The following is a 26,286-nucleotide window of genomic DNA, read 5'->3' as shown; positions in this document are numbered from 1 at the left end:
TTTCTCCTGCGTTCCTGAAGGCAGGTTTAATCTTTGTTTTTAACTCACTGTTTGGCATTTTGTTTTGGTTGTTGGACTATTTTATTTCTTGCTTTACATAATGACTTTAAATCTTTATGCTCAGCTTAGCTTATGCAAACTCCTCTATTCGATCTAGCCCTCGGTTACAGTCAAGAGACAAATAGTCTTCCCTCCACACGCTTGCTTTTAGCCAGTTGTAAATCACTGGATGCCAGCATTCCATCAGAAGACTAAAGACATCATTTGCAAGTGCCCAAAAGTTGAAAACAAATAAACACATAAATCAATCTGGGGAAGGTTTTAAAAATTGCTGTTGCACAAATGTTTCCTTCCTACACAGCCCATGGCAAGAATAACATTGATCTTCATTGAGAAAAAAGATGCAGCACACACTTAAAATAACTGTGGGCTGCTTATAATTTGAGAGCATCCTGAATCAAATAACCATTTCTCCCTCACTTCAAGGAGCACGTGGAATTATTCATTAACAAAAGATTAAAAAATAGAAGGTTGTGGTTGGGAGCAAGTCTCTGTTCAGAACTATTGAGTGAACTGCTGGACAAGTGGATCTGGAGTAAAAAGTGCTTCCAGCTGCCCAGAGCTCAGCTTGTGTGGAAAATCCTTGATTAAACTTTGCCGAGGTGAGAACATCTGGGAATCTTTCTCAGAGGCTGGAAGTGGTGGTTCAGAGGCAAAAAAGAGGGGTAGGATCAGTGATGGACTTTATGGGTTGCTGGCTGGACACGAGGGTGGGAAGTGATAGGACTCAAGTAACACAAACAAGGGCGAGTTATCCAGGATGGGGTTGTCTTTGTATCAGCTGCTTTACAATCCAAAGGGGAGCAGGAGGAGGAAGGAAATCCAGGGCTCTCTCAGACCCCAGCTCAGGGATTTTGCTACCCCTCCCTGGCACTGTCCTGGGCTGGCCAGGCTCATCCCTGGGGAAGGGAGCTCTGTGTCTCCTGTGAAGGCTGCAGGGACATTCCTTTGGTTCCCTGCTTGTGTTTCTGCTGCGATGTGAGAGCTGCAGGGATTTTGCAAAGTGGTCCAACCCATCCTCCTTGCAGTACTGGCTTCCACCCTGGGGCTGTTGGGGACACTGATTCATCCTTTAGCAGATAATGCCTGGAAAATGCAGAGCAATACCTGTGATACGAAAAGTTTAGATGAGAAGGAACATCTGTCTGCAGCAGGACCATCCTTCACTCAACGTGTATTTTGATAAGGGGGCTGAAGCTGCTTTCCTTATCACTGCTGAGATGCAGTGTGTGCATCCCCTTTCATCAAGGCAAGTGGCAAATGCAAAGGAGCCTTAGAGAAACAAATGGATTTAGGCTTTAAAGCCAGGGCTTGTAAGGTCTGAATAGATATGATATAAACTCATTTTAATGGAGTATCTGCTTTTTAAACTCTCTGCTATTTAAATCCTCTGAAAGGAGACAAACATGCCTGTTGGTCCTGGCAGTTATTTTATAAATTAAGCAGTGACTGTTATCCAGGAGAATTATAAGCAAAGCTATGGAGAAATTTTTCACTGCAGCAAAGCTGACAAGGAGGAAAAAAGACCCATATTTTTCTGTACTGCTCTGAATTTGTTTATTGTTAGTTTTACAAAAACAAAAGGCTCTCTTCAAGGTAGAACAGCAACCCCTTGTTACATAAATATTAACTTGTGGTGGTGATGTCCAGTATTCTCTAACTTGCAGGATACCTCTGAGAGACATCTTTTGCCCTTTCTTCTTGAAAAGCTACATACAGATCAGATTGAGGCTGTATCAATGTTTTTCCAATTGAGGAAAAGTATTGTGGATGAATTCTCACCAAAATAGCTGAGTTATACCTGTAGAACTGACACAAATATAGGCAGAAAGAAATCATATAGCCCTGCTTCATCTCTGAATCACTTATTTCAAATGAAAAGTTAAATTCTTGCTAATGAAGGTAACTCCTAGTCAAGAAAGTTTTAAATTAATAAGTCAGTGGCAAAACATCCAAAATAGTTACTGGTTGCTTTGCCATTGTAATAACTGCAGGTACACATTAATCCATACTGATAACTAATTCATACACTTTTTTAAATACAGACTTTTCTCAGGTACTTCAGAAATTTGTGAGGAGAGGGCTTTGATCAATTAAACATAAGCAAAAATAAAGCTCAAAGTCCAGAGCGTGTTTTGGCTCAAAACAAGACAAACTGACCCAGGCTCCACACAGAGCTCCCATCAGAGGCACTGCTCCTCTCTGTTCCTTTTCTGAACTGCTTTGGTCTGCAGGGGATGGTGAAGGATGGATGTTTGTAGCTTGTGCTCATGCACAAAACCTGCTGTGCTATTGCTCTGATTCTTCGTGGTGATGTACCCAGGGCTGTGATGCCAGCTGAACCACACCCGATCTTAAACTGGAGAAAAAAAAAAAAGGCTGGCAAAGGAGTCTTAAAGACTGAATGAATAAGCCTGAGATGTAGCAGAAATAAGGACTTGACTGCAAAGCAGGACATGAGGTTAAACACTGTCAGCATCTGTTTCTAGGTCACTGGGCAAAAATGGACCCCCAGGAGGAGCAGCCCCAGAGCCCAGAGTTGTTATTGGGTAAGGATGAGAAACCCTTAGAAAACAATGGCAAAACCAGCCCTGCTTAAACAGATTTCTCTCTGCTCACTGGTACGAGGAATAGGAGGAAAGAATAACTGAAGGTCTGAAATGAAAAGTTAGGGGCCCCAGGTGATCCAAATGAGTTTGGGTTAGGGCCGTTTCAGGGTGCAGAGCCTTGTGCTACGTGGGACACCCACAGCAGCTTGCTGCTTCTCTCTCTCCAGCTGGAAAGCCAGAATTGTTGCAGCATGTTATCTAATTTCAGCTATAATTTGCCAACGGGAGAAGCAGAAACATCGTTACTAGTTTTTCCCTGTTTTCTTTTCTCAAGAGAACAGTTTTTCCCTTGCTACTATAAGAACTGGGAGAATGAAAGTTGGCCTGTTTTCAGAGGCACTGAGTGCCTCCAGCACCATCTGGAACCAGTGTGAGCAGCCAAACAGCTCAACAGCACAGAAAACCTTCCTGTTTTCAGACCCCCCTTTCTGTACAGCTCTGCACGTGAACACTGCACAAAGATTCTTTCTGATGAGGATCCAGTTGGCACCCACATAAACTATATTTTCCACTGTCTCCCAGCAGGGATGGATTGCATCTTCCTTCAGAGAGAGGCCAGATGATTTTTATTACAAATGAACCAAAACCTTGATTCAGGACATGCATTACATTTTCCGTGACAGCCCTGGCTGGAGTGAAGGATCCTGATAAGAATTTAAGGATAATTGAGCTCTAGTCTATAGCTCTGTAGGTAGGTAACAAATATAGCAGCCTCCAAATGTGGCATGTCACCAGGTGAGGCTGGGTGAAAGGATAAATGGCCCATTGCTGAGATGAGTGAGGATCAGTCAGGACCCTGAGTCTGAGCCCCAGCTGCTCATGCTCTCTGCCTCTTGTCCTTCCCTAGGACATGTGGGCAACATCTATTGCAGTAAATCAAATGTGCCCAAGGCTGGTTTTTGGCATCAAGGCTGGCTGGTAAAGAGCTGCTTGTGCAAATGGGGACCAGCTTTTTAGCTGTGGTGTTAGGGTAAGGGGTAATGGTTTTAAACTAAAACAGGGTCTTTTTAGATTAGATATAAGGAAGAAAATCTTTACAATGAGGGTGGTAAAACACTGGTACAAGTTACCCAGAGAGGGTAATGGATGCCCCATCTCTGGAAATATTCAAGGTAAGGTTGAATAGGGCTCTGAGCAACTTGATCTAATTAAAGATGTCCCAACTCATTGCAGGGTGCTTGGAACTTGATGACCTATAAAAGTCCCTTCCAAACCAAACCATTCTGTGATTCTATGAAATCCTGTTAAATTAGGCCTCTGTGGCAGGTTGTTATAATGTGATTATACAGAGGGATGACAAATTAAACCTGTAAACTTAAAGTATCTTTTAGCTATAGAACGTATTTATGAGAAGTGCCAGATGGATGGGTGTAAAATGCAGTTTATGTTTAATCAAAGACAGAGAACAGACAAAAATGATCTCTGAGAATGGTGAAAAAATGGGCCTGTTTGTGACTGGGCTTTGGCAGCAGGAGGTGGGCAGAGCACCAATTTAGTGATCACCAGCACAGCCTGACACTGAAGACTGTCCAAGTAGTGAAAAGCCACCCAATGATTATTACCCTGGTTGTCATTTCTGGGGCATGTTCCTTGGATCACCTTTAGGTGAATCCTCAGGCACCCATGCCCTGGGGGTGCTCCAGGCCAGGCTCCAATGCAGCATCCCTGCAGCAGCTCTGATCCATGCTGGTGATGGCTTTGGCCAGAGCTTTGTTTGTGCTTGGGGTTTTGGGGGTGACTGATGCCGTTTCATTCTCTCCTTCCCTCTCATCCCAATCTGTATTGATGATATTCCCAAGTATAACCCACAGCCTGAGTGCTACCTGTGTTTCTACACAGATTTTTTTTCTGATTGTGTACTCATGTACACACTCTAAGTATACGTGCAGCTTTTTCACCACATCAAGAAAGGTCCTTTCCTCAGCTGGAAGCTCGTTGACTTTTCTGTAAAACTTGTAGTCAGAAACACTCTTTAATTAAGACTGTACTGAAAGGAGCTTTGATTCCAGACGTGTGTTACAGCCTGATGTTGTTTTCTCTGTCACTGCAGCAGATTACTGTAAGTGTAGTCCTTGATTAAAAAGATTGTGGGCAATTACATTCCATCTCCACATCTTCAGCTAGATCAGTAGCTTGTCAGTGGGTCACTGGGAATCAGACTGCCAGAACCTTTGTACAGGTTCAATTTATAAAAGACTGGTTTTGGCACAGCACCCAACAGTCCCAGACAGCCAATACCTTATTAATGCACCATTAGCCACAAGGAACATTTTTAAGTGAACCTAACGTACAGGGAGCCACGAGGGCTTGCCTGGACTGACTCAGCAGTTTGGAAGGTCTTTTCTCCCTTGAAGGGATCACACTGACTTCTGAATGTGCTCAGATGTCTCAAACCTAAGTGCTCTTTTCCCCTTGTAGGTGCCTTTATTATTTTGGTTTTTATGGACTGGGATCACTGTGGTTTGAGGAATAGATACCTGCCATAGGGGAGTTTTCTTCAGGATAACTAAAATGGTCAAAGGGGCGATCAGTTACTTTATAAGTGTCTGAAGAAGATGGGAAAAAAGCGGCTGAGGAATCATGTTTGAACCACACAAAAATCATAGACGAGGTGAGTGGGAAAATTGTTTCCTCACAATTAAAAAAAAAAAAACCTACCAGTTTTTAAAAATAGGTAAACAGTGGGGGGCATTCAATGAACTAATAGACAACCAGCTTGTAATTGAAAACAGGACTTCTTTATTCAGCAGGTAGTGACTTCCCAAACTTGCTACCATAGGGGTCTGTGGAGAGTGCCAGCAGGCTTTTTGAGCTGGAGGAATTACAGAAAACAGATCCAGAAACAGACCCTGAAACCATGAACCAGAGGTCTTCCCTATGACTTCCTAATAGAGCAATTGTGGGTGTTGGAGGATGGGCTGCAAAACGTGGCCAGGCTAACACAGGGTTCCCAGTGAGCATCTCCCCTCAGACCACTGGGCTGCCCCAGCAACAGGTTTTCATGTTCTTATTTCTTGGATTGATAATGCTTTTGGGCTGCCTCTGAAAAGTCCCCCTAAGAAATGAGAAGATATTTAAGATCTGATCCAATTTCAACTTCAACTTCTATTTGTATCTGTAAGTAATATAGATCTAATACTTTTAAAACCAGGCACTGATCTTTGCTTCTAGTTTAACTCTGTCTCTTTATATTTACTGAATATATTTATATTCAGTGCAATAAGGAGATTCCTCAAAAGCTTTTCATGCATGAAAAGAAACTAAACTCAAACAGCTCAATCCTATGAATAATAAGGTGAGATGTGTCCCAGTGGGTCTCTGCCTGTCCATGGCTGCTATTTCTTTATTGTCACAGGCTCATTTTATGCCCACACTCTTGGAAGTTTAATTAATTGCAAATTCAGGTGATGGAGAGGTGCTTTGCAGTACAGTAGACTTTGGGCCAGAAGCAAATATACATCTAACATGTAGGAATTCCATCCCCATGTCTGTGTGGGCTGAAAGAGAGACAATTACCCTCGAGCACCATCTCGCCAGGCACGCAGCTCGGTACAGAGCATCCAGCCAGTGATCTTTAAAACTGTGCAGGGAGCACGACATGATGACACCATTAGGATTAATTGTATTTTCCTACCTCATTTGGTGTACTTCTGTGTGAAGATTTATGTTAGGACAGGAACTAACAGGACTGCAGTCATGACTCAATACAGAACTAGCTTTTTCTAAGGCAAATTTTTATATATGTGCAAATGCAGAGCTGGAACTGATTTTTTTTTTAGCTGTGTTCTTTCTTTCCCCTTGGACTGTTTTCCCTGCAAGGTCTTCTAGATGATCCTACTGCTGAGCCTCATGGTACGGGATGACTCCAGATCTCCCACAGGTTCAGTGTGCTGCAGCTGAGACTGGAGCATCTGGAAGGACAGGACACAGCTCAAAAGCAGCCCTTACTTTTCAGTTGCTCAGCTGCAGTTCTGCCTGGTGCTGCTCCATCAGGGCTGTGCTCAGAAGATGTTAGTGCTCACGTTCCAGCAACAGTCAGACTTCTTAAAACAGGGGTTTGATTGAGGAGGGGGGAGCGAAGTGGCAGAAGGAGATTTATAACTCCATCATGCTTCAGCATCGGCCTTCTCTTAGAAGGCAAACAAGGGTAACTGGTTTTGCCCAGTTCTGCAGTGTTTCTGATTCACAGAAATAACAGAACCTCAGGATCTTCTCCCATGTCACTGCAGGTTAGCACAAAGAATTACCTGGATGCAGTGGCTGGGAAAAAATGGTTCCCTCTATTCTGAAGAACCCTGACACTCTCTTTAGGGTGGAAGCCTCTGTGTAGGTACAGGCTGGCACACAGAGGTGTGTGAGATGCTCGGGGTTTGTGGAGGGGCAGCGAACACAGTCACAGGGATTATCTATGGCAGGACAAGGCAAGGAGCCAGGTTTGGTTTCAAGTTGTCTGTTTAGAGCAGGATTGTTCAAGTTGCCTGTAACAAGAAAGCACAGACCTCAATTCTAGCTGAGTCTAGGAGTTAACACTTCCAAAGGAAGGCAAATAAAATCCTATGACTTTTTCAGTTTTTCTGAATTACTGAAACTAATTATTAACTGAGAATAATATGTTAAGCAAAGATACAAGGGAGCTCTTCTAACAGCAGAAATCTCCAACACTGCCCCACAGTCTGTAAGTCTGGGCTCTGCCTCCTCTTGGTCTGCTCTGCAAACTGAACTTTGCAAATGGAGATTTCCTCCAGCATCTCTGTCCGTGTACATCACTGTCCCACCTGCCCCCACAGCTCTGAGGTGGGGCAGCAATGGAAAGCAGCCCGAGATTGCTATAAAATTGAGTTCTTGTAAGAATGCCAAGACTCAAGTAGGAAAGTCATGTACAGGCTGGTGGCTAAAGCAGATGGAGAGCAGGAAGGAGGTGGAGAGCCTGCTCACACACAGCCTGATGCATGTGGTGTTAACAAGGTCAGCAACCCTGGAGTGATACGTGGAGTAAATAATGGGGCCCGTGTGGCAGAGCTGCCTCAGGCACATTTCCTGGGCTGAAGGAACACTGCAACTGCAAACCATTTGAAAGCAGTGAGATATACAGCACTCAGCTAGAAAAAAGCTCTTTATGGGCATGCTAAAATACGGCCTGTGCATGGCTGGGTACCTCTCTTTGAATGACTTTCCCCTAGCAGAGAAAAATGTCTGGCTTCTATCTACATGACTGCGAGCACCCTTGAACTAAATTAGTTTTGTAAATGCTGGACTGGCAGTGGGAGGGTTGATTTCTAGAGAAATTATTTTAATAATAAAATGCCTCATAAAAACTGCATTGACTTCAACCAGGCAGATTGTGGGCAGCTAGAAAGTTCTGACTGCTTCACTTTAACCCAGTGCTTTGGGGCTAACCAACACACTAATGTCATCCTGGTTGTGGTAAATGTCTCTCATGAGCACAAAAATCAAGGGCAGCATTTACTTTGACATCTGGTGGGTCAGGGCTGAGGAGAGTGTGATACTCAGTGGGTAAACTTTGTGCTTCCAAGACACCTCTGTGAAATCAGTGGGATGTATGGGCTGGCAGCCTACACTTGGCATTTCCCACATTTTGCACTGGTATGACAAACACAAACTTCAGATCTCCTCCCCCTCAACCTTTTTTATTCCGTGCCCTGACTCACTACTGACTATGCAGTGAGAAAGACAGTGGGGTTTGTGCAGTGCTGGGTCTGTATGTCTGAAGGTACCATCTCAACATCTTCCAAGCCTTCCAGAAAATCAGGTCTGAGAGTTAAACAGCCTTGGGAAACCCTGCTGAATTTTGTCTCTGAGGAAAGCCTTACTGCCAGAAAGGGTGCTCTGATGGGAACACTGCATTCCCAAGACAAATTGCCCTTGGAATCACTTCCCCTTCTCTGCCAGCTAATAAAACCCTAATTTTCTCAAAGGGAACTTCAAGCAGAGTTTTGACTTTGAAAAATAAGTGCCAGCAATTATCTGCCATTTGACAGAGCCAGTTCTATTGATATGCAATATTTAATAGGAAGTGTTTAAATATTATAGTAGCAGCATAAAAACCTACACTTGACCACAAAGAATGGTGTCCAAATGATTCCTTTGGCATCTACTGAAGGTATAGTTTAAAGTAAGTCTTCCAGAAGTCTGATAGGTTGTCTTGTCACAACTTCTCCTATGAAGTAGTTTCCTGAATGCTTCCCTGGGGTGGGTTTGTTTGATTTTTCTTTTTTTTCCCTTGGTGACCTGCTGCAGTGCACACCAATTAAAGCATTTGGCAGGTTTCTTATAAATATAACCTTGAAACTGTGGAGCAGACTACTGGTGAAATGTGGCCAGCCTATGCTTATCTGTCCATCAAATGACACTGTAAATGCCAGGGTTAGGAAGGAAAGCAGATCTGCTTTTAAGAAATTGGGGGTATCCTCACTACACACCAGCCTGGTACAGGGCCCTGTCAGCTTCTGCTGCAGGGACTCCTCTCCACCCCCTTCTATTTCAGGTTTCTGACAAAGCTAATTATGGCAGCAAGTGACTTGCATCAATGACATTCAGGGAACACAAGCATTTGTGGGCTTGGGAGCTCTTGAGCATTGCCCTGTCTGCAAATTTTTCTTCTTCCAGTGAAAGTGTAATGGTTTGCTATTTATTTATGTTTAGAAAAACTCCTTCACTAGACATTCACCTTTTCTACTTTACCACCAGTCTTGGATAATTAACAGCCTCAGAGACCGGCTCTGTTATAGGCAGGGACTCTAAAAACTATCTTCCCTTCTGTTATTTTTTTTTTTAAGCTTGAGAAGCAACATCACTTTTCTGACCCTAAAAACATAGCCTGGGGACTGGATCTAGGTTCTTTTCCACCTCACAAATCACCACCCAGGGAATGATTCCTCACTGGAACTTGGAACAGCCTAATAGTTCAGGAGCCAGGAGACATCCTAGCTCCCCCACACACCCTGACCTTACATATGGTGTTGCTGCATTGCTACTGGATATAAAAAGCCTACAGGATCTGCTTCAGTCAGGAAGCAGCTGGGACTGTGAATGCAGATGAGAAGCAGACTTAATTCACTCAAGGAAAACGAGGCCAGTAGAAAACGAACATTATTTTCCTGTCTATAATTGCATTTTAAGTGCATAATAAGTAGACGATGGTAAGCATGTGCTAAAGGGTCCAACTGTTCTTAATTGATTAAAATAGCTTCTGAAGGCGGTTCTGTTGTGGATCTAACACAACGTGATGTTATACCATTGCACCAGGATGAGCTTGTGGTCAACTACGTGTCTCTTCTCTGGGTCAGAGAGTTTTCCACAGTTCAGAGCGTATCACTTGGTACTGACAGTCACCTGCCTCTGTCCCACTGACCTCACCAGAGGGGCAACTGCAATATATCAGCACCAAAAGCCTGCTGTCTCCATGCAAGCTGGAAGAGTCTTTTCCAGTGGTTAATGTAAAGTTCAGCTTCTAGAAAGCAGAGATTGGTGGCCAGACGTGCCAAGCTGGGGGCATTGTGCCCAGCTGCTCTCTTCTTTATTTCTTTCCCTCTATCCCAATGGCAAGCCTCTGATACAAAACTGGGTGGGGTTTCACCTGAGTTTGAAAGTGTTAATATTAACTTCCCCCTCAATAACCCAGAGCAAGTCTGGGAGTGAGCACAGGATCAGCCACCCTGGCAAACTGCAGGGAGGGGAGAGTGATGAATGGTTTGGGATGGACAAGTGGAAAAAAACCAAAACATTTATCCCAGGTCAGCAGGGTGAGGGGGGACCACGCCTGGCTCTGTCCTGGTAAATATTGCATTGAGTTAAAGAAGCATGGTGAGACAGGAATTGAGTTTCTCCTCTGTGGGAACTTCAGACCTGGGACTGCATCTTCGCTGAGTCTTATATTTCATATCTCAGAGATGGTGGAAAAAAGGTGAGTATTTTCCCTGTAAGATAAGGTAGGAAAATCAAGAGTCTCTTCTCTCTGTGCAAGGAAGATACTAGGAAAAGGAGTTTTCTGTAGGGTCCTAGAATGAAAACATTATTTATCCTACCAAGGCTTTTGCTCTCCAGCCAGAGAATGTGGAGTGCACTTCTGAAGTGTCTTGAAGCTGGCTGCAGTACAGGTTGCCCAATATTAATTAAAAAAGAAATAACAACAGCATAATCATTATGGCCAGCCCAGTGTTTTATCCCACCTACTTTAAATAGACTAAATAAATCACTGACTTAATAAATAATTTTCCATGAAATAGCATGGCAACTGCTCCAGTTCACTGGCAGGCATGCAGACAGCAGAGTCCTGGCAGAACTTGAACACCCACATTTGAAAGGCAGCATCTCTGGGCCTTGTCTTTTAATTGCAGAGCCTTAAATCACACGACCCATCTTGCTCCAGGCTCCATGTCTCATCTGTGTCCTATATTAACCTGTTGTCAAAATAAATTTGATTTGCAAATAGACAAGAGCTGGGCTGATACTTTAATTTTAGATCACTTATCTGAATGCAATTTTCACACAAGGATTGAAGCACATGCCTGGCTTTAAATAGGTACTAAGGGCAGTCCCGAGAATAAAGCAGTGAGGACAAGATATATAACTGCATTTAGGTTCCTAACTTCTTGTAAACTTGTTTAACACTTCACAGATTGACAGAATGTTCTGAGTTGGAAGGGACCCACGAGGATTATTGAGTCCAGCTCTTGAGTAAATGGTCCATATGGGGATGGAACCCACAAGCTTGGTGCTGGCAGCACCCTGCTCAAACCAACTAAGACTTGAATGAGAACAGGGGTTTCTAGGAAGGATTCAAGAACCAATTTACTCCTATGCCTTTGACTTTTAACCTAAGTCCAGCTAATACTGTCAGGTTTAAAGTATGTGCTTGGTTTGCTGGATGGCACCAGGAATTGCCTGTACATTGCAGTCTCTGTACTGGACATGGCACTTCTCCACCTTTGTCATTGAATGTTGAGGCAGAAAATTGAAGCATTGCTAATTAAAGTAGGAAGGAACTTCTCAACTTTAAAAATTAATGCATTTAACTGAAATCCTCCCTGGAATTCACTTGGTTTCCTCATATCTCAAGAGACAGTAACCATCTCTTTCCTGTACGTTAAGGGGTATGAATTAATTTCAATCCATGTGATAAGTGATACGAGATTAAGCTGGAAAAAACAAATCATGAATCTGTGCTGACCGTGCATATTATTTAAAAAAAGGCTCAAAATAACTTGCTTAGTAAATGGATACAAAGTCTTTGACATCATAGGTGCTTCAGATTAACATCCACACAGCTGCTAAAGTGGAAGTTTGTCATCCCAAGTATTAAAGGGAAGGAAGGTCAGAGAAATTAATTAAGCAAATATATAGCAAGCCTGACCTAGCAGTCATTAGAAACTCAAATCAATGGGAATTTATCTTGCAGGACAAAACCACTACTGCTTACAGAAACATTAAAGAACCATGGGCTTGGACCAAGTAGATAGAAATCTATTGTGGAAGGCTTTTCTTCCTAGCACGGGACGTTTTCAAGAGCATTTAACTGCGCTTTTCCATTTTGGAACTGAATGGTGAATCCTGTCCCACACTGACTGAGACCACAGCCTCACACAACCCCTTCAGCAGCATTTGCCCTCAACAACAGCAAATTTGTCAATGCCTGACTTTATTAGTATGAAAGCAAGAGTTCTTGTAGCAAAAAGAGAACTCCCTGTGATAAGTCTTTGGCCAGGGTGGTAACAAGCTCCATTTGAAGTTTCAGACTGCAGCGATGTTCGCAAATGACAAAACCAGCCCTGGCTCCTGGGATGTGCTGAAGTTCATGAATGGCAGTTCTGTCACTGTCAGAACTCGGAAGACAGCACAGGCCAGACCTCTGGGAAACATCCTCTGGATACCTGGAGTTCCCTATTCTTATTTGGGAGACGTAGTAAATAACACCAATACCAATGGACTTACATATTCATTTTTAGCCTTATTTCGCATCTTGGTAGAGGTTCCTGCCAGTTTCAGTCATGCAGAATCATGTCTCCAGTGTCTCTGAACCCTTTTCAAGAGTGGCAGCAGTCATCTGCAGGCTGCTGAAAGAGCTGAGTATCTCATTTATATTGCTCGTTGTATCACAGGCTGCTCTTAGGTCTCTGAATGATTTCTCTCTTTATATTTCACAGGACACAACATTGGTAACTGCTGTTAGATGTTTCAAGTGCTAATCTTTTAAGAAGAAAAACTATTTAGCTTTCAGATTCATTTGCTTATGCCCTACATGTTGCCAGACTCTAACTGTAGATAAAGTTCACCAAATGCTGGACTTGGTGACAATAATATATTCTGGAAGTGTTTCACTGGAAGCTCTGAGCAGTGACTGGGAATAAAACTTCTCCCTGGTTGATGTGGTTCAGCTGTAGATAAATAAGCACTATGTGCTTTGGTACATTCCCTGTGCATTCTGCTTCAGTGCTTCACTTCCCCTTATTTTGATTATTTTTTTTTTCTGGCATAAACTTAACATAAGACAGAGCTGTGCAAACTTGATAACCTTAAGGAATTATTTGGGACACAGTGATCTAGGCATAATTCTCTCCTCATTTATCCCCATAAACAATGAAGTCCATAAATCACCTTCCATCTTGCTTTGGCATGCAGTGGCACTCAGGCAATGCTATGCAGAGCTCTCCATCATGCAAATATAGGCTGGGACCCTGTGGCCAGTGAAGTCAGCAATGTGAAGGCTTGCTTCCTAACAGCAAGCAAAGAAAACCACCAGACTGAATCTTGATTCCTCGATCCTTTCCTGTTTTCTTTTTCTGGGCATATAAAAGAAAAAAAATCAAACCAAATCACACAAAAAAATGCATGCACACAGCACAGCACCTATCTATTGATCTGCCTTTACCTTAAAAACATCCTTTTCCTCATTTGCCACCCTCTGAGCTTGGTGAATTTTATGAATCCTGTTTTAAAATATGGGACAACTGAGTTGTGTATAATGCCAGCTTTTTTCTTTTGAGGGGGGATGGGTGGGTGGGGTGTGATTTTTAAGAGAAAATCATCTTTTTAAGGGTTTGACTCCAGATACCTAAAGTGATTCTCCACTCTGTCTGAAAATGTTCACTCAGAAACTTTAAACTACAAACTGTAATATTCGGTTGTTAAGGCAGCAAATTATGTGAGCAGGGTGTTGTACTGCTGTGATTTGAACACCTTGGAAATGCTGAGGCATATTAAAATATTTTGAAGGCATTTAATGAATAATAAATGTATTTGTTATTGCTATGCCACTCAAGCAGAGAAAACAACTTCAGCTTGCATGAAAATACATCGACAACTGCTCTGCAGCAAACAGAACTTGATTATATACAAATCTTTCCTGTGGCTGGGGTAGAAGTATTTTCTTGAATGCCTTTACTCATCATCCCTTCCTTTTTGCAAAGGAGTACTGTGGTTTTCCCTCTTTGCATGCTTTGCACTTCCTCGCCTTTTTTAGTTCCAGCAACTGGAAACTATTTCTTCCCTCTCCTTCTTTGTAACCTGGTGAAAAAGTGCTTTTATTCCTTCACAAATTCCTTTTCTAAACAGCAGCCAGCAAGGACTTTACGGGGCAGTGATTTTCACAGCACCCTTTCAGCGTCCCCAGAGTTGTTCTGCTGTACAAGCAAATGCAGCGTATTTTTGAGAAGGACTGAAAGTAAATTACTCCAGATTTTCTGCTCTGTAGTCCCACCAGTGTTTTAAGCACAGCTTCTCAGAAAGTTACCGAGATCTAAAAATAGATATGAAAGAAAGAGGAATATAGAATCACCTTTGCTATTTTGATGTGGTTATTATTCATTCAAACACATTCTCGCCCACTAAATGTATTTTTACAAGACCTTTAGTAGTTATTCAACACCCTGCACGTCAATTTGCTTATGGGTCCAATGAGCAACATGTTAATGCCAGTTCATATTAGCAAGAACTGTGCAGGAAAAGAAAGTGCTAATACAATGAAAAGAAACTATAAGAACAGAAATCAGAAAAATTTGCTGAGCAAATCTGTTTAGAAATAGAATTCATGCTTTGTATTCCGTTCTTCAAATAAAGGGGGAGGAAACTCCTTAAGATAACCTTACAAAGAGATCAAGTCGGGGAAAAAAGTGCAGTAGTTAGCCCATGTTATGTGATAAAAGTCAAAAAATTGTAGAAACTTGATTGTTCCTCTCCTTTTTACTCTGACATAAATTGCAGTTAGAGCACTTACTGATTTTTATTTCATGGTAACACAAATACAGGAAAGAATATAGTAAGTACTGGACCAGATCCCACTTTCCTCATCTCTACATGCTTAGTGTTCTAATTTCATTCCTTATTTTAAAATTCTCTTTGATTTGGCTTTCAAGGTGAGGAATATTCTTGACAGCGGCAGTGACATGGCACAGCAGAAGGACTGGCACAGCCATCTGAAGCTTTTTTGGAGCTGCTCCTGCTTTCTCTTCTCTCTTACAGTAGCATTTTGCAAAAATCCATTCTTTTAGAGAGTGATGCTCTAATAATGGAGGAAAAACAGAAGTTTAGATTAGATTGTTGTTTGCTGCTATGAAGTAAGGTGGGAGATTAAATAATAGATCATGTACAGAAAAGGTTGGAAATTAGGCTAATCGCTCAAAAATTCTGAAGGAACAGCTCTTCTTATTTTCCCCTGCTGGTTACTACTCTGTTTTATGGTTTAAACTGCTTTAAAAAAATGCTGACTTTCTCTATGCCATTGAACTTCCAAATATTTCAGAGAAGTGCTATTGGGCAGCTGTGTAATAAAATTACTGTCTGCTTGCAATCATATATTCTGCTGCTGACCAAAGATCATCTTCTCTCAGGTCACTCACAGAATTTAATAGAGCTGGGGGAGAAATTTTTCTTTTCCTGATCAAACTTATCACATTTTCCAGTCAATGGGTGAGACACTGTTGGATTGCGTGAGGAAGAGGGGGAAAAGCAAGGAAAATGTCCTAGCTAGGGAGCTGGGGTTCTAGTTTGAGGATTTAGAATTATTCCTTCCCCAAGCCCCTTCCTCCCTGAAGAACAGAGAACCTTGGTGGTATGGCTCTAGCTCCAAGGGAGGCAATCCTGGTTTTCTTGCAGCAAGCAGGTTTGAAGTACAGTATCAGCTGTGTTGGTTACAGACCACAATCTTTTCCCAGAGAAACAGTGATGGCAATGTTCTTTGAGAGGTTCCCTGACCTCTTCTGCCTCTTCTCCACTTCTAAGAAGGGATGGCCTGGAATTACCTGCTGTGTGATTTTGGAGTTAGGCTTTTGTAACACCACACACCTTGCACTTGGAGAAGATGCTTTCAGCCAATGCTGAGCCATTTTGAGGAGCTCTATGTGCCCCCAGACAAGGTCACTTGGGCCATCTCAAATCTTGCTGCTTCACTCCCCTGGGCATGCTCAGACTCTCACTGTCCTCCAGACATGCAGTTCCCATGCTTGCCACTGATTGATATCCATTTATTATCTCCCTAGAACAGATCTAACCATGGTACAAACTATTTTGTACATCATGAACTTTGTGTGAGCAGATGTAACTTGCAAATGGAGGAAGAAAGGTGTTGCAGGACACATTTTTTTTTATTTTAAAAACTGAATAAAAAGTAGGTGAGGCAGCACAGATTCCTGTTGTTCACTCTTTTTCTCTCTTTGTGAGATGACTTGTTCCATTGCCTCCTGTTATGTTTGCTAATGTGTAGCTTAAATTGTCAGTTAAGCTACCTCTCAATTTAGCCTAAGGTTTTAATGTAGGAACATAAGGAGATTACAGGAACAAATTGTCAGGAGAAAAGAAAGCTAAAGACAACGGTTCTGATCCCTATACAAATAAGGAAACAAGACTTTCTTTACACAGAGTATCCCGTTCTTACCAAATCCAACAGATAAAATTCTGCTAGACTGCCAGTGTTATTTCCTTCTCTGCTATTAATTTTAAAAATTCTGCAGGCATGAATGTTTTGCAGATACTTGCTTTAAGATACAAATAATTGTCCAAATGCAAATAGGAAAATACAATATTTTTTTTCCTGGAAGATGGAAAATCACTTGGAAAATTCTTCTGCACTGTGTCCAAAATATCAGCAAAGCATTTGTGCACTTCAGTGTCCCAAGGCAATGTTCTGAGAATGATGCCAACCATCATTGATTTCCATTTCGGAATGATTCCTTTACAAAAGTGTTTCGGTTTGAACAACCAAAAGCAGCCATAAATTATTTCCTTTCTCAACATTCCCATGCTCATTCTCTGACAACTATTCACATAAAAGCTTTGTCCTTGGTGGGTGGGTAGTAGGGAATGCAGAAAATCACAGGTTAGTACAAAAAGGGTGGGGTGTTTATTTGGCATGTGTGTGTTTTCTGACAGTCTCTAACACTCCCCTTCCCACACAGGCTGTCATTTCAGCATCACTTCAGCCCTCCACCTGAGAAGGGTGGGCTTCAAGACCACGACAAGTTCATCTGGCTCAGACTTAGACCTGGGATTACCCCTTTGTGACATTAAAATGTCAATAATGTATGTACCAACCTTGCCAAATCTCTCTCTGTCCTCTGCTTGGAAAGCGTTGACTCCACAAAACCTCCTTTTAGATGCCAAATTCATTTCTTTCAATTCCTGTGCTGGAGTCAGCTTCCAAGCAGACTCCACAGCAGTTTGCTACAGCTCCTGCTTCCAGTTGGCCAAGCTTCGAAGTGCACTAGAAAGGCTCATATGTTCCTGGAGATGAAAAGTTTCTCTTTACTTCATTCACCTGAAAAAATGGCTTTCAAAGCTGTGCTAGAGCTATTTCCAGCAAAGTTCATGTCGATGTGTTTCAGTTATTACTGTGGCATAGCACATAACGTGGCCATAACTGCAGATGGGGTAGGGAACTTTAATAAAAAGTATTACTTCCAGTGTGCTAGGGTTATTACTATGTTTCCAAGACAGCAGGAAACCAAGGTCATGTATCTTTAGAAGTTACCTCTTGTCAGCCAAAACAGAGTAATAGACTGCCTATGAGCTCTAGACCATCTCAGGAAACCAAATAAGTTTAAATCATGAAATCAGAGTTCATAAAAAACCTCCGCCTAGGTTGGTTGCTCCTGTGGTTCCCTTACACAGCCAGTCTGTCCCTTTCAGTGTTAAACTATAACTCCTGTGAATTTTAACTCAGAGTTCAATGTGGTCCTCTGCTGCCAAACTGCCCAGTGAAGTCACTGGAGCACACAGAATTGGTTTTGAGGGCAGCAGGTTTACATCCACTCTTTAATTTCAAATATATGGGGCCAAGTTGCTCTGACAGCAATGGTAACTGCAGTGCAGATAAAGGGTGAGACTGATCCTTTGTATTTGCAACGTGCAGGCTGATAAGTTTCACCTACCACACATGGAGCACGTCCAGGCATTTGAAACCCAGGCAGGTATCACAGAAGAGTTTGTTCCATGCTCATTACAGGCATACTTCAGTGTTAAACAGAACAAAAAGAAAAGCAGTCAGCTGAGGTGTTTTCTTATGGATGGCAACTGATTAAATATCACCTGAAAACATAACATTGCTTTTAAAGCAGGATCCCAGGGGTGGGGGAAGCAGAAGGCTCTTCTGTGGAGTCAGACAGCACGTTTAGCTCGATCTCTGCTGTGTTTAATCCGTGCTTCCCTTGCCCATGGGCAGGGCTAAGGAGCAGTACTCATAAGGTGCTATTCCTTCAGGTCTACAGGCTCAAGGAAGGAAACTAGGAGTGTTTAAAAAAAAGAGGAATAGAAGAGCTCTGAGCTTCCTTTGTTCATGAGAAACTCAGTATATTGTCTTCATAACGTAGACAAATGCTACAAGAATTTTGTGGTGTTTGTGGACTCCAGTTGCTCTCAAGTCCTTCTTAGCAGCCCTTTTTAGTGGGCAGCTGGTGGATACCCCAAAGATGAACGCCGAGGTTTGCATCTGTGTGTATGTACTCGTACACAATTATAAATTAAATGCCCTCTCTGTATTTTACCACTATTCAGCCTCTTGCTTTCATGGACAGTGATGTTTCCTGCACAGATTGTGCTTCCTAACAGCTAGATAGTGTCCTTTTAAGTCAATCACAGTGTCACGGGGTAGTTTTGGAGACAAGTACTGATGTCAGCCATTCCCTGACAAGTTGCTGTGCAAGTCTGTCCAGTGAGCTTGGAATGAAGCAGCACATGAACATACCCCTTCCTTGGCTGCTTGCTGAAACGTTCAGCTGCTTTGTCAAGACAAACAGGTGTATCCAGCTGGGACCCACTGCTTTTGCTCTTAGCTTAGAGACAGAAAATGCCCCAGCACTAAATATTGCTTCAGGAAACTTACTGCGGAATATATGCTGCTTGCATTTTCTTGCCAGATCTTGATTTGATGGGGTTTTTTGGGGTTTTGCTTCTTTCAGAGAATCTACTTCGTTTGTATGCACTTATTATTTCTCACCAAAATCTCGGTTTTACAAGGATTATATGAAGGAAATGCTTTAAATCTATATAAAAAAGAGTCTGTTGCTGGTTTTCTCTACATTTTGAGATCTAAGGATGTCCAAAAGGCTTTTTAAATCAAATCCCAAGCTATGAAGTATTATACAAAACACCCTCCCTAGGTGCAGTATTTCTGCATAAGAAGAGTTACTCCATCTACTTTAATTCTATCTGTAACCAAATTTTATTTGTGCCTGTATTATGCTTTCATTCCTCTCCTAAAATATTATTTCCTTTGTTCCACACATAATTTAAATCAAGACAATATTAGAAAACAAGAGGATGGCACAAAACTTAATTGTCTATAACAGTCCAGCTATGAATGTTTAATGTGTGTGGGACTTAGGCAAATAAAGGCCCTGATGGGAGCTGGGTGTTTGCCCAGGAGGGGCTGCTCACCATGGCCAGGGTTTGCAAGGTCACAATCTCCTGCACTTCTTTTTTTCTGCATCATAAACATCACCAAAAATGCTCCCAATATACCTTCCACAGAAGTCTCTTGGGCTCTGATGCAAAGTCAGTGGGAGTCTCCTCACTGCCTTCCATGGATATGGGATGAAGACCCAAAGCAGAAGGCAGCTGGGGAAAAACTCCTTCACAGATGCAATTCTGAGTTTGTTCTGGTTTTTTGTTTGTTTTTTGCTTGCTATTAGCAACCTGTTCCCATTCTCCAGGCAATTCTTAAAAGAGCTCATTACTAAGATGTGGCAGAAGGAAAATGATATGAAGAGAAAGCAGGTGTTTCCAAACTGGAGAATCTGCTTCTTTCCAGAAAATACCCATAATGAACATGGAGATGAGAACTGTCAATGCTGTAATGGTGTGACAGAGCCTGAATGGGGCAGGATATAATGCGAGTCATCTTCAGTGTGCTGACCAAATATAGCACATGAAAAGAGTAAGGAGAGAGATTTCTGAATACTTCTGCAGCTGAACAAGAATTGGATCAACTTTACTTGGGTATTTCCTTTCTGGCTGCCTTTTGCTTGAGACTTGCAAAACTGCAGTGATGATACAGTGAACTCACAGGCAGAATATAATCCAGAAAACACCATTTTCTGGTGGTTTGCTGATGCAGATGGCAGAAAATCTCTCAGTTTTTCTTCCTGGGAAACTTTTCTGCTGGCTGTAAGACACAAAGATGGTCATGTAAGGTTGTAAAAAAAAACCAAACCAAAAGCAAGCAGTGTTTTGTAAAATTGTGATTCTAAATATAGGGATTATCTAAATTTTAACTTTGTGTGATTTTCATATGCGGTGATGCTTTTGAAGCTCTGCTAAGGTTACTGTGCAAGGATATAAAATACTTTATTCAAAAATGCTCTCATGTGCTTGAAGATGAAAGCTTTGAAGCATAAATCCTAAAGAATATTTCAAAATGGAAGACAAGATGAATGCAATGTTTATTTTTTCAGAGTTCAGTAATTTTGGTTGGTTACTTTGAGTTTCTTGACTTTGAGTAATTATGACTTATCATTATTTGGACTTCTAATAATGGGAGACACCTTCCTGACAAGATCTTACAAAAATTGGCTCCCTCTGTGTTGAAAGCTGAGGTTTCCTCTTGTTTTCATTCCCACTATTTTTCATAGTCCCTGATGTGGTTTTTGGCTCATGGGTCTCACCAGGCTTTTTAAAAATCACTTCTCTGGGAGTGTTCTAGGAGAGGCTGGATGGAGCTCTGAGCATCCTGGTTTAGTGAAGGTTCCTTGCCCATGGCAGGGAGTTGGAATGAGATGAGCTTTAGGGCCCCTTCCAACCAAATCCATTCTGTGATTCTATAATTGATCTCCTCCCAGCTGAATTATGCTCAGACTGAGGGCTGAATTCTAAACTAAACTGATGAAAATCCAAAACAATTCTGCAGCATATGGTGTGATGTGGTTATTTGGTAAGAAGGCATAGATATATTGGTGATGCTGACAGAGGGAGTGGGAGCTTGAATTTGAATATGGAGGCAAAATTTGATGGGTGACATTGGCTGCCTTGGACTGGTTTATAAGACAAACTAAATGCGTGAAGCAGCAAATTCTCCAGTAATCATGAAATCAATCAGATGGGGCAGGGAGAAAAATGGAAGGCTTTTCCACCAGGTAGTTTAGATTTGCTTGGGCATGTGATACTTCACAGCCATCAGTGCTGATTGAAAGTCTAAAGCAAAGCCTTGAAGGAAAACCTGTGATTTATGATAAAAAGAAATAAATCATTCCCTGTTTCTAGCAGAAGAAATGTGAGCATCTGTGTTTTCAGCAACCTTCTGTCTCATTTCCTCATCTTCCCCTCTGAACAAAGTCCTGGCTGACACTGGGGGATACAATGTTCTTCCTTCTAGGAATCCCTCTGGCTGACTACTATGAATTCTGAGTACCCATGGATAGGATCCCCAGAGGCTTAATCTCCCCAGGGCTGGATGAAATAGATTTGAAACTCAAATGCTAAAACAATGCTGAGAAGAGGTGTGTGTTTCTGCAGCCATTGTGCAAGAAAACCCTTGTTTAGTTCCCGTATTTCCTTTCTATTTGTGTCCAAAAGGAATGAAAAGATCATTAAAGGTTCCACGAACTCATGAAGATTCAGAGCTGAGCACACAGCATTTGGAGTTTCTTCCAGATGTTTCACTGAAAATCAGATACTGATTTGCAGTTTGTTGCTCTTGACTATGTGTTAGAATACATACTTCCACAGCCTTCGTTTAAAGCTCAATGTCTTGAATCATCTTCCAAAAAGCCAGATGCCAGAATTCTTGCCTAAAGCTTTAAGGAATGGATGCAGAAGGTGATGGGATCCTGGACCAGCTCTTCTGCACCTTCTGAAGGTCGACCTGCCTTAGCAGGTGCACTTTGAAGATACTTTGCCAAACACAGCGTGTGATCTTTCTACTTCTTTGTGGGTTTTGTGTGCATATCTACACCTTTTGAATAACACTTGGGAAAGGCAGGCACATCATTTTTGCTCCTGTTTTAAATGACAGCTCAGGCAGCAGGCTTTAGGAAATACTCAATCTTAGTCCTTTAATCCTCCTTGAATGCTACTGCACTGCTGCTTTACTCACAGTAAGTTCTGGGGTTTGTGTGGGTGCAGAAAGTGAGGAGAGTCACTGTGGCAAATGAAGTATCCCAAATTGCAGCTATTACGCAGTATTAAGTAATTGCCCTTGGTAAGAAGTGATAGTAGAAAATAATAGCATATTCATTTTGTTGTTGAAAATGGACTGTCTAAGCATGTATCCCAATTAAATTCAATCGATGCTCACAACAGATAAGTACAATGAAGATTCTATGAGATTTTCTTTCATACCTACGAATAAAATAATTACTATGCAGCATATCTAAGTAGTTGATGCCACCAGAAAGTCTACCCTTGAAAAACAAGAAAGGAAGAAAATGTCCTTTCTTTTGTAGTTAGAAAGAAAGTATTGACTATGCATGTGGCACATTTTGGATGTCACTAGCTGTAAGATATATTTCTCTATAAACATGACAGTTCTACTAAGCATGGTACAAAAATTCCCTGCTCTTGTAGGAACACAGCTAAACTTATCTCTTTGAGAATGTGCCGAATGTTGTGTCTTTGAATGTGACATCATCTGCGCCGTTGGTTCCTGGTGCAACTACGACACACACTTTCACTGGGCTTTGAAATTATGCAGCATGTTTATCCACCCACTGTATATTCTTTTATACAGTTTTGGACTGGAAGTTTTGTCTCTGGTACTTGAATGACAGTCGTATTTCTTACTGGCAGGGAACGCTGTCCGTGCTTCTACACGTCAAAAGCTGGTGGAAATACAGTGATGCAAATTAAAGTAGTTCAGGTGACTACAGATGTTGAGCAGCTACTCTTCATTAATTAAATTGACTTGCAGCTCATTACTGGCGATGTAGGACAAAATTAGTAAACTTCCCTTTGCGTGTTTCTCTCTCAGGTTGCAATGCAATAAAGTGAACTTGACTTCCGAGGCAAGGCTCCTGCCAGGGTTACTTACAGACAAGATGAGGTGAAAATGTTTCTTTACTAATATGCTTATTCTAGACTGAGAAATTAGATTTTATACCTAATGTTCTCCATTTTACCTTTGACATGAACAATAATACTTGGCAAATAATTCTGAGGTTCCAGTTCAGGAAACACATTTTGATTAGAGACTCAGAATTGCATGAAAGCATAACACCAGACATAATCTTTCTTTTTGTCTTGTGATTCTCATTATGAATCCAGTGACTTTCCAACATCTAAACCTTTATTTGCATTTCTTTACCTCCCCCATTTTGTTCCTCAGAGAAAATAATTTGAAAACAGCAGCTTGTTAAATTACCAGAGTTAGTTTACCTGAAAATATCTGATGATAATGTCATCAAAATTGTGCATTGTGAGCACCTTCTAGTTACAGCTAAAACGCCTGCTCTCTCCTCATGACAGATATACCAACACTGGCTTTATAATGCTCAGTCAGAGATATATCTTATCATAAATCCTCATACGTTCCAAGTTTGCTACTGGCTTTGCTGGAAATCTAGATGGAGAAAACAGGGAGAGATGAGACACACACGGATTGTGAGCCTGTGACTGGAAAAATTGCACTGATCTTAGGTTCAGGTCCTTAAATGAGAGCAACTGTAGCACCTATCAAGTGCTCATAAACAGAAGGGGAGAAGTTGGGATTGGAGAGAAAGGGATGAGGGGAGCAGATCAGATTCAGATGTGATCCACCCTCACTGTAGATTTGTCCATCTTCAAAGTTGTACGGCTAATGAAGAATAATTATCACTTATTAATGTTGCATTATCTTGGAAATTGCAGCTCAATAGCACCATATGTCACAAGGCTTCTCTTAGATGAAAAAGAGAAAATCCTCTTGACTGCAGTGTAAGAGGAAACAGCTCTTTTCAGCATCTGAGCATTAATCTCAAGGAGAAAACTCTCCAAGACACGCATGTTGCACAGGAATTAAAAGGTGCCATAACTTCTATGGTATTTCTTGGTGTTATCAGCTGTGCCTGGGACTAAACATTACACAGATCTTCAGCAGCATCTCTGCAAAAAACTCTTTCAGAAAAAACTGAACTTCATTTGTCTAATTTTTGGGAATTATCCCTTCAAATATAGTGACGGCTACAAATTTTGCTCAAACCTAAAATGACAGATAAAGCAGAGGAATTTTTCTTTCTTCAGTATGTGAAGACTTCCAATATGTTTCCCAGTATTTTACAATAACTAAATAAAACCCCCAACTTTTAAACAAAAATTGAGTGGGAGAACCAAGGAATTCTTTCGTTAGTGCTCCTTTACAAGAGACCAATGGCTATTTATTATTGACATTTGACTGAGCAGCAAAACCAGAATCCCTAACTTTTGGCAGTCGCATGTACTGCTCTCTTTAAAAAAATCACCATACATTGCCTTAAAGAGTAAAACATGCCTGAAGCCCAAAATGGCAGTGCCAGAGCCTAAAGCTGGAGCTCGTAAGTCACTGAGGAAGCTGTACCAAAAAACCAGAGGAATGAAGCTTGGTAGTAGTTCGTAAGTAAGAGAACAAAAATTTGCTTTAAATGCTGCACAGACCTTTCCAAAGGCCTGCAATTACTGCCCAAATGCTAATTTTGCAAACACTTTCAAACTATGTAAAAATCCCTCTTCATACAAAGCAAACTTTAACTCATGCTTTCCCTCTCCTACTCAGTACAAACAGAAAGCTGCTACTGCAGACTACAGAAACAGAGCATCTGAATCTGAAGAAAGCCACAGCTATCCTATGATAAAGTGCTGCTTACAAACATTTATCTACCAAAAAAAGCATCTGCAGTTTCAGACCACGGTGAAGAATTTACCACAAACTAGAAATCAGCCATATCTGCTGAAGTGAAATAAAAGTATCACCCACCATCAGGGCACTCATTCACGTAGTTTCCATCTACAATTCATCATTACCCAAAGGCACAGCCCCTGTAAAGCCAGCATCAGAGTACCTAGTACTAGTACAGAAAATAGTTTGCACCCAGGCACAGGAAACATGCTGCATGATTAAGGAGAACACAAATGCCCGCTGACATTAAGTTATTAAGCCCCATCTCTGTTCAAACACTGTCAAACATGACTACAGAAAACCCCCCCAAAGCGAGCAGTCCTAGTTCAGCACAGGACACACAGCAAGCACACCCCTGCAACACCCACACAGCCACACAAAGCAAACCACACAGTCCCTGGCACTGCAAATCCACTCCATCCGCTCACTTCGTTTAGAAAGAGCAACAAAAATCATGCAGCCCTGACACTGCTCCCGGACTGGAGGTTGTGTCTCTCCCAGCAGAAGCGGCAAAAGGCTTCAGCTCCTAATTAGCCCGGGGAAGCGGTGCCTGCTGCAATATCCCAGCACTTACTGCATTGCTTTTCAGCGGAGCGAAAGGGGCTGCTCCTCCCGGGCACACATGGCTCGCTCAGCCGGAGGGTTCTCTATTCAGCACAATTCAGCTCCAAAGTCTCTGCATGTGGAGGGGAATTGCCTGTGCTCGGTACTGGGGGTTTCTGGCTGCAGTGGCTGCTCACCCTACCCATTGCCTCTGGTGTATGCTAAGTAAGCAATCCCCTGGGTCTTCATAAGGAAAGGATGAAGAGTCACAGCTTTCGAGAGCAGATAAGGTGTTCTGCCGAGAGCCTCTGTGCTTCCATGGCATTTTAAAGGCAAAGGGGCTGGGGATGCTTCATCTTGCTTCACAGTTCTGTGTCGTGCAAGTTGTTGTATTCTGCAAATTACAGTGGAATTCTCAGCCAAAGGCTAATTTATACGTTTCAGAGAGACCTCAAGTTAAGAATACAAATTCAAGCCAATGCATTTTGAAATGTTGAGGAACGTGCTCTGGCAATTGAACTAAATTTTCTGTTTTTCAGAAGTACAAGTGAATGGGAGGGGTTTCCTAGCTCTGAAACGTACTGTACCAGCCCTGCTGGATACAGTCAAAAAGTAGTAGCCTAAAACTTCATGGATTAACATCTCACATTTAACAGGCTCCAAGCACTGCTCTAGTCTTGGAGGAGGGACCGTCACCCTTGTCCTTTGTCTGCAGTGCCTGTCATTTACGGGGGCTCCTGCAGCAGATGGGGCAGAATTGACGAGCAGTAATAATGAAAAGGCAGA

General features: G+C 42.0%; 1 protein-coding gene across 6 annotated transcripts in view; it reads right to left on the bottom strand.

Moving 5' to 3' along the window:
• Positions 1-26,027, bottom strand: part of CTXND1 (cortexin domain containing 1) — a 35,324-nt gene extending 9,297 nt beyond the window's left edge. Inside the window, exons 1-4 of one of the 6 annotated variants that reach the window (XR_004242744.1) lie at positions 25,532-26,027; positions 18,050-20,280; positions 17,214-17,402; positions 14,889-15,186 (exon numbers count right to left, since the gene is read on the bottom strand). The gene's annotated coding sequence lies outside the window, so the exon portion shown is untranslated. Of the gene's footprint in view, positions 1-14,888; positions 15,187-17,213; positions 17,403-18,049; positions 20,281-25,531 lie in introns of those variants that run through there. The other 5 variants (XM_032122567.1, XM_032122568.1, XM_032122570.1 and 2 more) reach the window with 5 other exon arrangements.
• Positions 26,028-26,286: the final 259 nt, after the last annotated feature.

This window comes from Corvus moneduloides, chromosome 13 (assembly GCF_009650955.1).
Source record: "Corvus moneduloides isolate bCorMon1 chromosome 13, bCorMon1.pri, whole genome shotgun sequence".
Taxonomy (NCBI): domain Eukaryota; kingdom Metazoa; phylum Chordata; class Aves; order Passeriformes; family Corvidae; genus Corvus; species Corvus moneduloides.
This window is presented reverse-complemented; position numbering and strand designations above follow the sequence as displayed.